Genomic DNA, 12,426 nt, shown 5'->3' with positions numbered 1-12,426 from the left:
AGCAAAAACCCAGGAGCCAACCCTCCTAGAAATAGCAGTTACCATCGTGTATTCTATACAACATGACATTCTGTCTTGAGATTGCAGTGAGAGTGGCGGCCTGTGGTTGGGTGGGGAGGAGTCGGGAGGGAAAAGAGGAATGATCAGAGCCCTTAGACTTTAGGGCTCAGGCAGACACCACAGAGGCTGCCAAGAAGGACATCCAGGCTTAGAGAGGTGGAATCACTTGATGAAGCTTGCATGGCTAGCGAGGGTTATGGCCTGGGAAATGGATTTTTCTGACTGCATCCAGTGCTCTTTTTGCTAGAAAGCAGTGTGAAGAGTACAGACGGCTCGGCTTGGGAGGCCCGTCACTGCTCTCAGCTCCAGGCCAGCCTTCCTCTCCTCCCTGCTGCCTACTCCTGGCATCCCTGCAGACGCTCTTAGGACAGTCCTCGTCTCCTCGGGGCAGTCCTTCCTTCCTTCCCAGACCCCCTCTTTTCTTTCCTGGCATCTGATTCCCTGACCAGGGCTGTGCTTTGTTGTTGCTGGGGTCACAGTCATCCTGCTTCTCTGAGAGCCTGGATTGTGGCTAGTCCTCAGAGCCTGGCCAGAAACCTAGTTCTTTCTCAAAGCCATCCCTGGTTCTCACATGGAGCTTTGAAGTGACTCCCAATGCTTACCTGGCTTGCTATGCGAGTGGCCTGCTTTGCTGTGGTGAGAACTTGGGGTGTGCTCTCCCTCCCCTCGAGAATGCGACACCACACCCTGTCAGACCCTGTAGGAGTTACTGACCTCAGCTACTGCATTCCAGTGGACATCTCAGCTCTGGAGTTTGACAGATACGTTGAGGGCTTAGCCACGGCAGGCTAGGCTCTGCCAGCCACTTCTGCAAAGATCCCCAGCTCAGGCGCTTCCAGCCTGTTAGCCTTCCAGCCTAAAGGCCCTGCCAACACCAGCACCCCTGGGAACTCCTCTAGCCTTCAGGGGCCTTCTGTGTCGCCGTGGATCCCTCCCTGTGTTGGACACCATCTCTCGAGAGAACCACTCATATAAAAGGCACACCTCAAACTTAATCAGATGTCACTTTCCGCAGAGGCCTGCTTCCATCCTAAGTGAGCAACTGGACTTCAATATTTGGGAAGCACTCCCTGTGTGGTGAGTGGACCTCGTCTGTCGTGTGTGTTCCCTGCGAGGCCTGTTCTCATTATTCTCCCCTCCTTAGGGATCATGAGCCTTTGTATGGCAGTAGACAGTGTGCTTCAGGAAATCATACTTCGATCATCTCTTTATTGTAACCACGAAGAGCATCACAAAGCTGCGCACATGCGCTCCCTCCTGACTTCCTTCAGTCTTCAGTTCGCTCCTTCTCTTAGGCTTCTCACTTTCCTCTGTTCCCAGCTTAGATTCTGGAGCTCTCCCTTCCCATTTGTTCTTTCAAGAAATGTTTAGTAGTCACCTACCAGTGCCAGGCTTTGTGTTAGGTGCCGGGGAAACAATGAGAAGGCAAAACAGCGCGGCTCTGAATGGGAGGGAGATGGCCGTTCATCAGAGGAGCACACACAGGCCTGAAATGACACCTGCCTGCGTCCTCCGAGGGGAGGCTCCTATGCAGTGAGGGGAGTCACTAGAAGCCCCCCACCGCCAGCCGGAATCAGCCACAAACTAGAAACCCCATTATTTCCTCTGGAAAATGCTGTCTCTTCTCAGGACCCCTTAGCCCCCGCACTCCCCAACAGGAAACCCTGCCTTGTCCATTTCTGGGCTCACTGCAGTCAAGTGTTGGTAGGTTTATCCATTTAAAGTCCTATTCCAGCTACTGGGTGTTGATCATTTAAGAAGATAAGCTGAGAATGGGGGTGGGGGGTTTCGTTTGCCCCTTCCATGTAAAGCAGATGGGAATCGTTTAAATACAAATGACCAGGTGGTGCCATCCCGGTGGGAAGGAAGCCAGGCTGTTTTTAGGTGGGCTCGCATCGCCCCCTAGTCCTGCCCATGAGCAACTAACTCATTGGGATGTTGAACTCTGGTGGGTATGCAAAGCAGCCAGGTGCCCTCCTCAGTTCAGTCCAGAATCTCCAGGGTAGTGGTCCTGATCCCTAAGGGGAGGGGAGCTTGCAAAAATTACATGGGGAGCTATTTTCAAATGATACTGCTAAGTGTAGTTATTTCCTGGGTGTAAATTCAAAATTCATCTACTGCAGATTTACCAAATTATCCTCCTGGACACCCACGGCTTTCAAAACCTCCTGGGTGATTGTAACGCATGGCCACGGTTCAAAACTGCTCTAATAGTGCGTGGGTTTCTGTTAGCCCTAATAATGCCAATGGCCTCACAAATAGAAGCCTCAAATAGAAGATCCAAAGGAGGACAAGGTAATGCTGGCAAACTCATCTTTGGAAAAACTGAATTGTTTGCATTTCAAAAATAGTTTTGTGATATTGGCCATTATTTGATTTAATTGAATATTTTTCAATGAAATATGTTTATTCTAGTTTATGTTACTAAATATAGTTGTATTGGTGATGAAATAAAATCTAAACCACCTGCTTGTGTTGTGAAGATTCTGTCTTCTCTCACTGGGGTTTCAGGCCAGTAATTAATCCAGGACATGTTAACTGTTGAGTGCCTGCTCTTACAGGCGTTAGGCATAGACAAAGAAAAATATGGTATGGGTTTCATTTCAAAGAGATCACAGTGTGATGAGGAAGGTGAATTTGTTGAAAAATTTTAAGATACTTACAGGTGCAGGTTAATAATCTTAACATTGCAAATGATCTTTTTCTCATACCTCATTTTATTTGCCTGCCTTTTGCAAAGCTAATAAGGTAAAATTCATGCCTTGCAAGTTAACAGTAATCGTGGACTCTAAAAACTCCCCTTATTTTTAGTTAAAAGTAAGACCCTGGGTATCGTGGAAAATCACAGCTTCTGGTCCCAGCTCTGCTGCTCTTTGCATGAGTTGAGAGGAGCCAAGGAGCCTACCTGGTATCTGTTTCCTCATCTGTGAAACTGGTGGTAGCACCTCCGCATTGTTGCAAGCACTGAGAAAGCAACAGGATATATGCAGAAGAACCTAGCACTGTGCCATGGACTATGGTACTTAGTGTCCTTCGTTGTCTTTCTATCCCCTCAACTCTAGGAAAAATAACATTTTAAGACAATAGGACATTGACCTCTTGAGCAGTATCAAAGAACAATGATTTGGCTAAGGAGAAAATGCCCAATAATGATTTGCTTGATTTGGGTTTCTTGATTTATGGCGTTATTGTAACTTTTGCCAAATAATGCTTTGTTGTGGTGGTGGTGGGGGGGTGTCCTGTGCATTGTAAGATGTTTGGCAGCATCCCTGGCTGCCACTAGATGTTAATAACACCCCCAAATTTGAAATAACCAGACATTGCCAGATGTCTCCTGAGGGGGCAAATCTCCGTGGTTGAGAGCCTCTGGCTGGGGCCCTTCCCTCTCTGTTGTCTGGGGTGAATTCTATCCCTCTGCCTGCTACAAGTGTCACAGAGTTCTTACTATCCATTAGAGAAGGGCAAAGTCAAGTCATAGTGTGGCTGCTCCATACCTACCAGAATAACAGGAACGAAAGAGTTGGAAAACTGTTGGCAAGGATGTGGACCAACTTGAAATCTCATACCCTGCTGGTGGGAGTATAAATGGGTACTACTGCTGTGGAAAACTATTTGGCAATATTTGCCTAAGCTGAACATACACTTCCTTTTTTTTTTTTTTTTTTTTGAGACAGAGTCTCGCTGTGTTGCCCAGGCTGGAGTGCAGTGGCGCGATCTCGGCTCACTGCAAGCTCTGCCTCCTGGATTCACGGCATTCTCCTGCCTCGGCCTCCCAAGTAGCCAGGACTACAGGTGCCTGCCACTGCACCTGGCTAATTTTTTGTATTTTTAGTAGAGACGGAGTTCCACCGTGGTCTTCTTGATCTCCTGACCTCGTGATCCACTGCCTTGGCCTCTCAAAGTGCTGGGATTACAGGCGTGAGCCACCATGCCCGGCTGCACATACACTTTCTACGTATCTGCTCCTGAGTACATGTGCAACAGAAATGTATTCAGAGGCTGACAAGAGACACATACTAGAATATTCATAGCAGCACTATTTATAATAACCCCCACGTAGAAACCACCTAAATGCCCATCAGTGATGGTAGAATGAAGGACCTGTGATATATTGGAGTAATGGAGTACTAGACAGCAGTGCAAATGAATGCTAGGCAACTGCACATAAAAATAATGCTACCACTCATAAACAATGTGGAGTGAAGGAATCCAGCCACAAGAGTAGCTACCATACGATTCTCTTTCTATAAAGCGATCAATCCGATCTACGTTCTTAAAGGTTCGGATAGTAAGTTACCCTATGGGGGTAGTTACTGGAAGAGGGAATGGGTGGAGGTGGGGTACGTTAAAATTCTCCCTATTAAAATAACAGCCATGGTTTGTCTTTCTTGGACGGCACCCTAACTGGTTGGAAGGATGGCTCTGGAGGTGCTTAGCGCGCTGCATAATGAGTGAAGCACTGCACAGTCAGACTGACCTGTGAAATGAAGTTGCGTCACACATTGGGGTTAGCAGCAAACTTAGCCTTTCAAATGTTGAATATTTGGGACATTTTCTCCAGTTCTTCTCGTACTTTTCCATGGAAGTCAGTTCTAGTCAATCTTGCAGGAATACATCTATGGATAATTATGATTTGCTACAAAGTGAATATCAGAATAGGGTTTTAGTTGTGAATGTTCTTTGAATGGGACTTACTGAACCTAAATTGGTTGTAGTAGTGAAAATCATTAATCATGTATGTTTGCAAGAAAATATTTGTATTGTCAAACATATAAGACAGTAGTTGTAAAACTAACAAGTTACAGTGTTTTGCAAGAGATTTCTCTTTTCTTGGGGACGCTAATCTAATTCCCTTCCTTCACACTGATTTATTTAAAACACCATCCTTATCCTGTAATCCTAGCACTTTGGGAGGCTGAGGTGGGCAGATCACTTGAGGTCAGGAGTTCTAGACCAACCTGGCCAACATGGTGAAACTCTGTCTCTACTAAAAATACAAAAATTACCCAGGCGTGGTGGCACGTGCCTGTTATCCCAGCTACTTTGGAGGCTGAGGCAGGAGAATTGCTTGAACCTGGGGGGCAGAAGTTGCGGTGAGCAGACATCGTGCCACTGCACTCCAGCCTGGACAACAGAGTGAGACTATGTCAAAAAAACAAAAAAAGCAAAAAACACCATTCCCAGTCTGCACTTTTTAGGATTATTAATGTTAAATTTATGTTAAAGGCATATTTCCTATTTAATCATTTGATATCAATTTAATTGGTTTTGTATTTTGTTTTAACTTTTGCAGAGTTTAGTAAGAATTAAACTATTTGTTAAAAGATATTTTCTATGACTTTTAATATTAAATAAAATAAGATTTATTTTTGTATTTGAAATGTAATGCACATCAGGCAAGAAATAGCACAAATTCTGCAGTTTGCTTTTTCAAAATGGTCTTTGTAATTTAAAGTTCACCTCTAGAGGGTGCCGTTGTATTGAAAATTTAAATTTGATCTGAAGCACCATTTAAAGTTTTTGAAAAGTGCATAAATGTGTTAAAATCTTATTACAGAGAATGATCAGTCGCTACTTAATAGAAGTTGAGTGTGTTTTAACTTACAAATGGTAGTATTTTATCAATAATAAAATCTAAGACATAGTTTAATCATACTTGCTTTTGTGAAAAATTCCACAAAATACTGTCCTTTTAAAAAATCATCCTTGAGCAACCCCAAGTTGTATAAACACTATTTTATGATATATTTAGGAATTCTTCACTTATAAGAAAGTAACAACAAAGGGAGCTTATTAGATATTTGGTTTATGTCGGTTTTTTTTTTTTTTTTTTTTTTTAAAGTCAGCTACTCCCAGGTACTGTACGTCATTGATATTTAAGGCATTTGAAGTTTGTTTTGTTTTGGTTTCTTCTTTAATTCAGCAGCTTAGCTGTTGACCTACTGTGTACAAAGCAGTCTTTATAATATGGTAGGGGACCGACACAGAAACTGTCTCATAGTCTGTTTTGTTTTAGGAAGAAGTGTAGAATAAACCTAAAATAATGCCAGATGAAGAATCCTAGCTAATGGTTCTTGGGGGGGGTAATTCAGCTAGGCCTTTAAGGAATTTGCATTCTAAACAGTGTTTAAAAGAAAAGAAAGTTTAGTTTCTTAAGTCATCTTTTTTACCACTAAATGCTAGGTTTTACCTTAAACACTTTTCTTTTTTCTTGTTTTTTTTGAGTCGGAGTCTCGCTCTATTGCTCAGACTGGAGTGCAATGGTGCAATCTTGGCTCAATACAACCTCCGCCTCCCGGGTTCAAGCAGTTCTCCTGCCTTAGCCTCCCAAGTAGCTGGGATTATAGGCACCTGCCACCACACCTGGCTAATTTTTTTGTATTTGGTAGAGATGGTGTTTCACTATGTTAGTCAGGCTAGTCCCGAACTCCTGACCTCTGGTGATCCATCCCACCGGCCCTCTCAAAGTGTTGGGATTACAGGTGTGAGCCACCACGCCCGGCCCCTTAAACCCTTTTCTATGCTTTCCTTCTTACAACCTTATCTTAGTAATTAAGATAAGTAGATTACGAAGCAAAATATGTTGACCAATGTAGTGTTTTACAAACACCACCATCATCGTCATCATCATTACAGTTCTTAGTATACTGAGGAATGTGCCGGTAAATTGCGATGGACCTAGAGATCCTCTGATCTTTTTTGCATCTCCAACTTATTGTTTAACTGATGCTTTAGCTCAAGGAATAGTCAAACTTATTTTCTTGTTATTAGTAAGGTCTGTTTTGAATATTATTTATATCAGGTGTGTGTGTTTCTACATGTAGTAAGAAGAGGAAAAAAGCACTTTAAAATGAAAGCATTAACTAAATATCCAACTTACTTGAAACCCTGGGAGGAAGAGCGCAACTGAATCCAGTGGGGAAACCAAATAGCGCAGTAGGGTTACTCATATTTTCTAGTGTGATATTTGGAGATGTTATGTTAGACTTAACATTGAAACTTTCCCCACTCTTCAGGTGCTCAAATGAAAGCATTTTATTTTAAATAAATGTCTGGGGAGTGATTTTGATCATTTGGCTTTTCTTTCCTCAGGCTGATATTAAATAGATTATTTGGCTTTTATTACGCAGCTCGCAGTTTTGGTGATCCATTCTAAAGTGGTAGTCAAATCTCTAGCAAATTAAACAGATCAGCCTAGTAATTAGCCTGGGCTTTCTTTTATCGTCATATTGCCATTATTCCACAAAGATGCTGAGACACAACCGTAATTAACATTTATAAAGCACTTATTGGGCCAGGCGTGGTGGCTCACGCCAGTAATCCCAGCACTTTGGGAGGCCGAGGCGGGTGGATGGCTTGAGGCCAGGAGTTCAAGACCAGCCCGGGCAACATAACGAGAAACTGTCTCTACAAAAAATGATTTAAAAAAAAAAATTAGCTGGATACGGTGGCATGCACCTGTGGTCCCACTGAGGTGGAGGATCACTTGAGCCTGGGAAGTCAAGGCTGCAGTGAGCTGTGATTGAGCCACTGCACTCTAGCCTGGGCAACAGAGGGAGACCCTGTTTCAAAAAACTGAATCAAACCAAACCAAACCAAACCAAGTTGAGCACTTATTATGTGCTGTTGGGGAGTTTCACACTAAGGACTGAGGCTTAGCTTTCCTTCCCTCTAGAAGCTTATGGTCTAGTTTGGGGGAATTGGTACTGACATATGGTATAATTAGTAAACAGTAGAAGATAAAAAGCACCTGCACAAGTCTATAAGCTCTGCAAATTTAGAGCTGTCTCAGTCGACTTTGCTCTTTGAGACAGATACCCCATCTTAAACATCTTTGAATCTTCCAAAGTTGTAAAGAAATGTTTGGATTCTTATTAACTTGTTAAACTCCAATCAAAAGGAGGTATCATGAGATATGTAAGCTATAATAAGATATACATATCCATTGCTTATGTCTCACCAGGGAATATTATTGTGTTGCTGCTTTTTAAAAATCAAGAACTTTCCTTATCCGCACCTTCATTATAGGAAGAATAAACTATTTGTAGGCTAGTTAGAAATTCAGGAAAATGTAAAAAATGCCCACCATTCAAAGATGGGCACTGTTAACATTTTGGAATACTTTCCAGTCTTTTTAATGTATACTTTTTTCTATATATATGTATGTACTCATAAATACATTAGCACAGTTGGTGAATAATGTGAATTAGTTTTATATCCCATTTTTATTGTTTTCAGTTAACAAATGTAGTACTATCACACAGTATATAGCATAGCATTTCCTCATGTCATTATAGATTATTGAAGGTGTTGTAATGGCCGCCTAATATTCTGTCATCGATAAGCCACAGTTTTAATGCATCTTATTATTTTTGGACTTTAGGTTTTCAGGTTTTCATTTTACTCACAGCAGTATGATAAGCATTTTTATGAAACTCTTCAAATCTTACTATTTTCTTAAGACAGAAGTCTAGAAGTGGAGTCCAATGCAAGGACAAAGGCGTGGACATTTTTCATAAAACAGTCCAGTGTGTGTCAGCCTGCTTTATAGGCAGGCGTTATGTGTTTATGCTGCATTAGCAGTGAGCAAAGGTTCCAACGGCATCCTGTTGCCCCAGCAAGAAATAAGATTGAAAAAGTCTTTTTGTTAAATTGGTAGATGGAAAATCACTTAATTTCTTAAAATTTATATTTCTTTGATTATTAGTAAGGTTGAATAGTTGTTCAAAAATGTGTTGGCCATTTGTTTCTCATGCTCTTTACTCAAAAAATGTTTATTCAGATGAAGTGGTTTTTCAGTTTTTTTCTTTTGCTCTATTTTTAAATGTTCTTTATATACCAAGAACATTTATCCTTCACTGTAATATATGATACAAATATATTCTTCTGTTTCGTGTTTTTGCCCCTACTTGGTTTTGGTGTTTTTAGATGTATAAAAGCATAAAAGCTGTATACTAAATCAAATTCTACAATTTCCTTGGTGGCTTCTGTCTTTGATTAAAAATTTTATTTCTGGCTTAGCAAATGTTTTCCTATTCCACATCAGATAGTGTGAACATATCCTTATAGTTTTGTAAGTTTTTGCAGCAAAAACCCTACTTTAAAAGCATCTAAATAATCTTTAAAACATTTGGGATTTATTTTGATGTACAGTATAAGGCAAAGTGCCATTTGGGTTCTTTTCTCAGTAATGCTTGTTTTGTAATCCACTTCTTCCCCCATTGACCTGGATTTCTGATTCCTATATACACAGTATCTGTCTGTTCCTACCTAGTCTGTACCCAGTAACGCTCCAAAAATGTTCTTTGCTTTATGTTTTAAATATTTGGTAAATCAAACGTATTCATTCTTAAAAAAAGAAATAGCTTTTCCCATCTCATTTGTGTGTGTGGATAAAATTTAGACCCATATTTCCAATTCCCTACAAAACTATCCTGTTGGTACTTTAATTATAAATATATTAGCCTATGAATGAATCTGAGAAGGATTGATATTTTTTAGTATTTGGGTTTTTTTTTTTTTTAATGGATGAGTTGATTGTACCCTGAAGTACAATCAGAATCTACATGGTGTTTCTTAAAGGCAATGACCTGTGGTCTCCAAGAGATGCTGACAGCCACCTAATGACATCGAGTAAGATAATCCAGTGTGTGCTGGAAGTAGCGATGGCGAAATGAAGAATCTGCCTTTTAGATGTTTGATTGTATTCAGCTGGTATTTATTGATGGCCTACCACGTGCCAGGCTTCTGCCAGATTGACCTTGAAAAGGTGAGGAAGGCATAGTCCTTGCTCCGAAGGTCTGGACTTGGCTAGGAACGAAGCACATATAAGGTGCGGGTTGAGCATCCTAATCCAAAAATCTGAAATGAAAAATGCTCCAAAATCCGCACAGTTTTGAGTGCTGGTACAACATTCAAGTGAAACTCTCATATTGGAGAATTTCAGATTTCAGACTTTAAAAGTCTGATTAGAGATGCTCAACTGGTAAGTATAATGCAAATATTCCAAAAACCAAGAAGGTCTGAAATCCAAAACACTTATGGTCCAGGTATTTTGGATAAGGACTACTTATCCTGTAAAAGGATAGCTTGGAGTAGCGTGTGAGGAGATGGTAGGACAGGGTCCCAGGGAGGTTTCACAGGACAGGAGGGGCTTTCTGACAAGTCTCAAGGAAGAGAGGATGTTTGCTGAGCAGACAGGCTGGGAAAGAAGAGGCGTCTTGCACACTGAGAAGCGAACTGATGTGATTTGTGGAATAACTAACTGCAGGTCATCCAGTGTGCTTGAAACTAAGGTGAAAGTTGTCAGGGGCTGGGATGGAAAGGCCTAGAGTCGGTCCAGGAGGCGCTCCCAGCCTGCAGAGGCTGGCTATTGTAGCTGGCCCCTCTGGAGCACAAGCTTCTCTGTGAAACCAGGTTTGTTTTATTTTCCCCCAAGACTTTGTTGCAGACTGATAGTTTATAAAATGTAATGCAATAATTAGAAAATAACTGAAAACTACAGCCCTCTAATTGCTTTAATATTAAGATTAGAGAGACATAAAATTAGTCTGTCAAATTGCTATAGAAGTTTTAAATGTTCATTCTTAGTTTCTGTATCTAGCTTTTGGGGACTAGGAACACCTGGTGCTCGAACCCCTCTGGATCACACTTGGGTAGCACCGTGCTAGCCTCCCGGATCAGCGGGAAAGACGTGGTGGCTGTTGGCTGGGAATATTACAACAGTCAAGGTAGAGCTGTGAGACAGTGTCCATGAAAATGGTTGCCACCTGGAGCCTGAGAACTGCTATTGTAAATGATGCTGAGTCACTAAAGGGAAGTTACCAAATATTTGATTCATTTTCTACAATGGTATTGTTTGAATCATGTGCTTAAATCACTATTAAAAAAAAAAAAAAACCTCTTCATGTCAAAATAAGTGAATAAAACAAAATATCTTAAGGCAGGGTTTTGTTTTTTTTTCCTTCCCAGATGAAAGCAATGGTTCTCAACCTTGACTGCATATTGGAATCACCTGGGACTTTAGAAGCTAATGCTGCTGGTTCCCACCCCCTCAGATGAGTTTGGGTTGCAACCTCAGTATCAAGATTTTTAAAAGCTCCCCCCGGTTCTAATGTGCAGTCACCTCTCTCCCATGTGGGATATTCTAATGATGGATAAAGTTTTCTGATTGAGAATTTATGTAAAAACATAGCACAGTAAGAGTACTCCAAAACTATCAGTTGAATTTAAATCTGATACCTGATATTGTTTGTTTTCAGTGCAATGATCTTGTGTATACTGGATGTTATGAGTTTTAAGTTTTCTTAAATCCTCCCCACCAAATACCATTAAGTATTTTAATTACAATTGATAGGATACATATCTTTCACTATAGCATATTACATGTAATATAGCATCAATAAATATTCTTATAAATGAAAGCTTGTGAAATCTTGATTCCCCTTTTACTTACTTCCCCTGATGTCACCCCAGTGATTACTGTTGGAGCAATGACGGCAACAGTATTTGGATGTCATATGAATTTCCAAATAAGTTTTTTTTTTTTTTTTGAGACGGAGTCTTGTTCTGTCACCCAGGCTGGAGTGCAGTGGCACAATCTTGGCTCACTGCAGCCTCTGCCTCCCTGGTTCAAACAATTCTCCTGCCTCAGCCTCCCGAGTAGCTGGGATTACAGGCACATGTCACTACGCCCGGCTAATTTTTGTATTTTTAGTAGAGACAGGGTTTCACCATGTTGGCCAGGCTGTTCTCAAACTCCTGACCTCAAGCAATCTGCCGGTCTGAGCCTCCCAAAGTGCTGGGATTACAGGCATGAGCCACCGCATCCGGACTCCCAAGTAGGATTTCATTAGAACACCTTGCCATGAGTACGCCTAATAAATCCAATGCAACTATTGCTGGATTTTTAACATATAACTCCTTCAAATTATTTATTCAAATATTATTTTAGAATATTGAAAATATATTTTTAGAATATTCATTCAAACATTTAGAGTTTTTTTTTCTATTTTGTTAACATATTCTTCATGTGCTGAAAACTGAACATTCAGTGGTTCACTCATTAAGTAAACAGTTTCTGGGCACCTAAACTTGGTTGTGCTAGGCACTGGGTAATGAAAGTTTAAGCCCCGGGTCCTAACAATAGCAAATAGTACAGCTGCATGCCACTAGCTTCTTATACACAGGTGGGTGTCATACATGCCAAATGAAAATAATTTTACCCTTTCCTTCTATAATTTGAAGTACATTTTCAATTTTTGATATTATAGCCTTATTTGCTTAAACACTCTTCCACCTCTTCTCCCCTCCTTGTCTCACACCGTTGCCCAGGCTGGAGTGCCGTGGCACGATCTTGGCTCACTG

The 12,426-nt window shown here is 41.1% G+C and overlaps 1 protein-coding gene across 3 annotated transcripts in view; it reads left to right on the top strand.

The window, feature by feature from the left end:
• VGLL4 (vestigial like family member 4) overlaps positions 1-12,426 on the top strand; it is a 164,326-nt gene that overhangs the window by 63,702 nt on the left and 88,198 nt on the right. The gene's annotated exons all lie outside the window — the stretch shown is intronic.

This window comes from Macaca mulatta, chromosome 2 (genome assembly GCF_049350105.2).
Source record: "Macaca mulatta isolate MMU2019108-1 chromosome 2, T2T-MMU8v2.0, whole genome shotgun sequence".
Taxonomy (NCBI): Eukaryota; Metazoa; Chordata; class Mammalia; order Primates; family Cercopithecidae; genus Macaca; species Macaca mulatta.
This window is presented reverse-complemented; position numbering and strand designations above follow the sequence as displayed.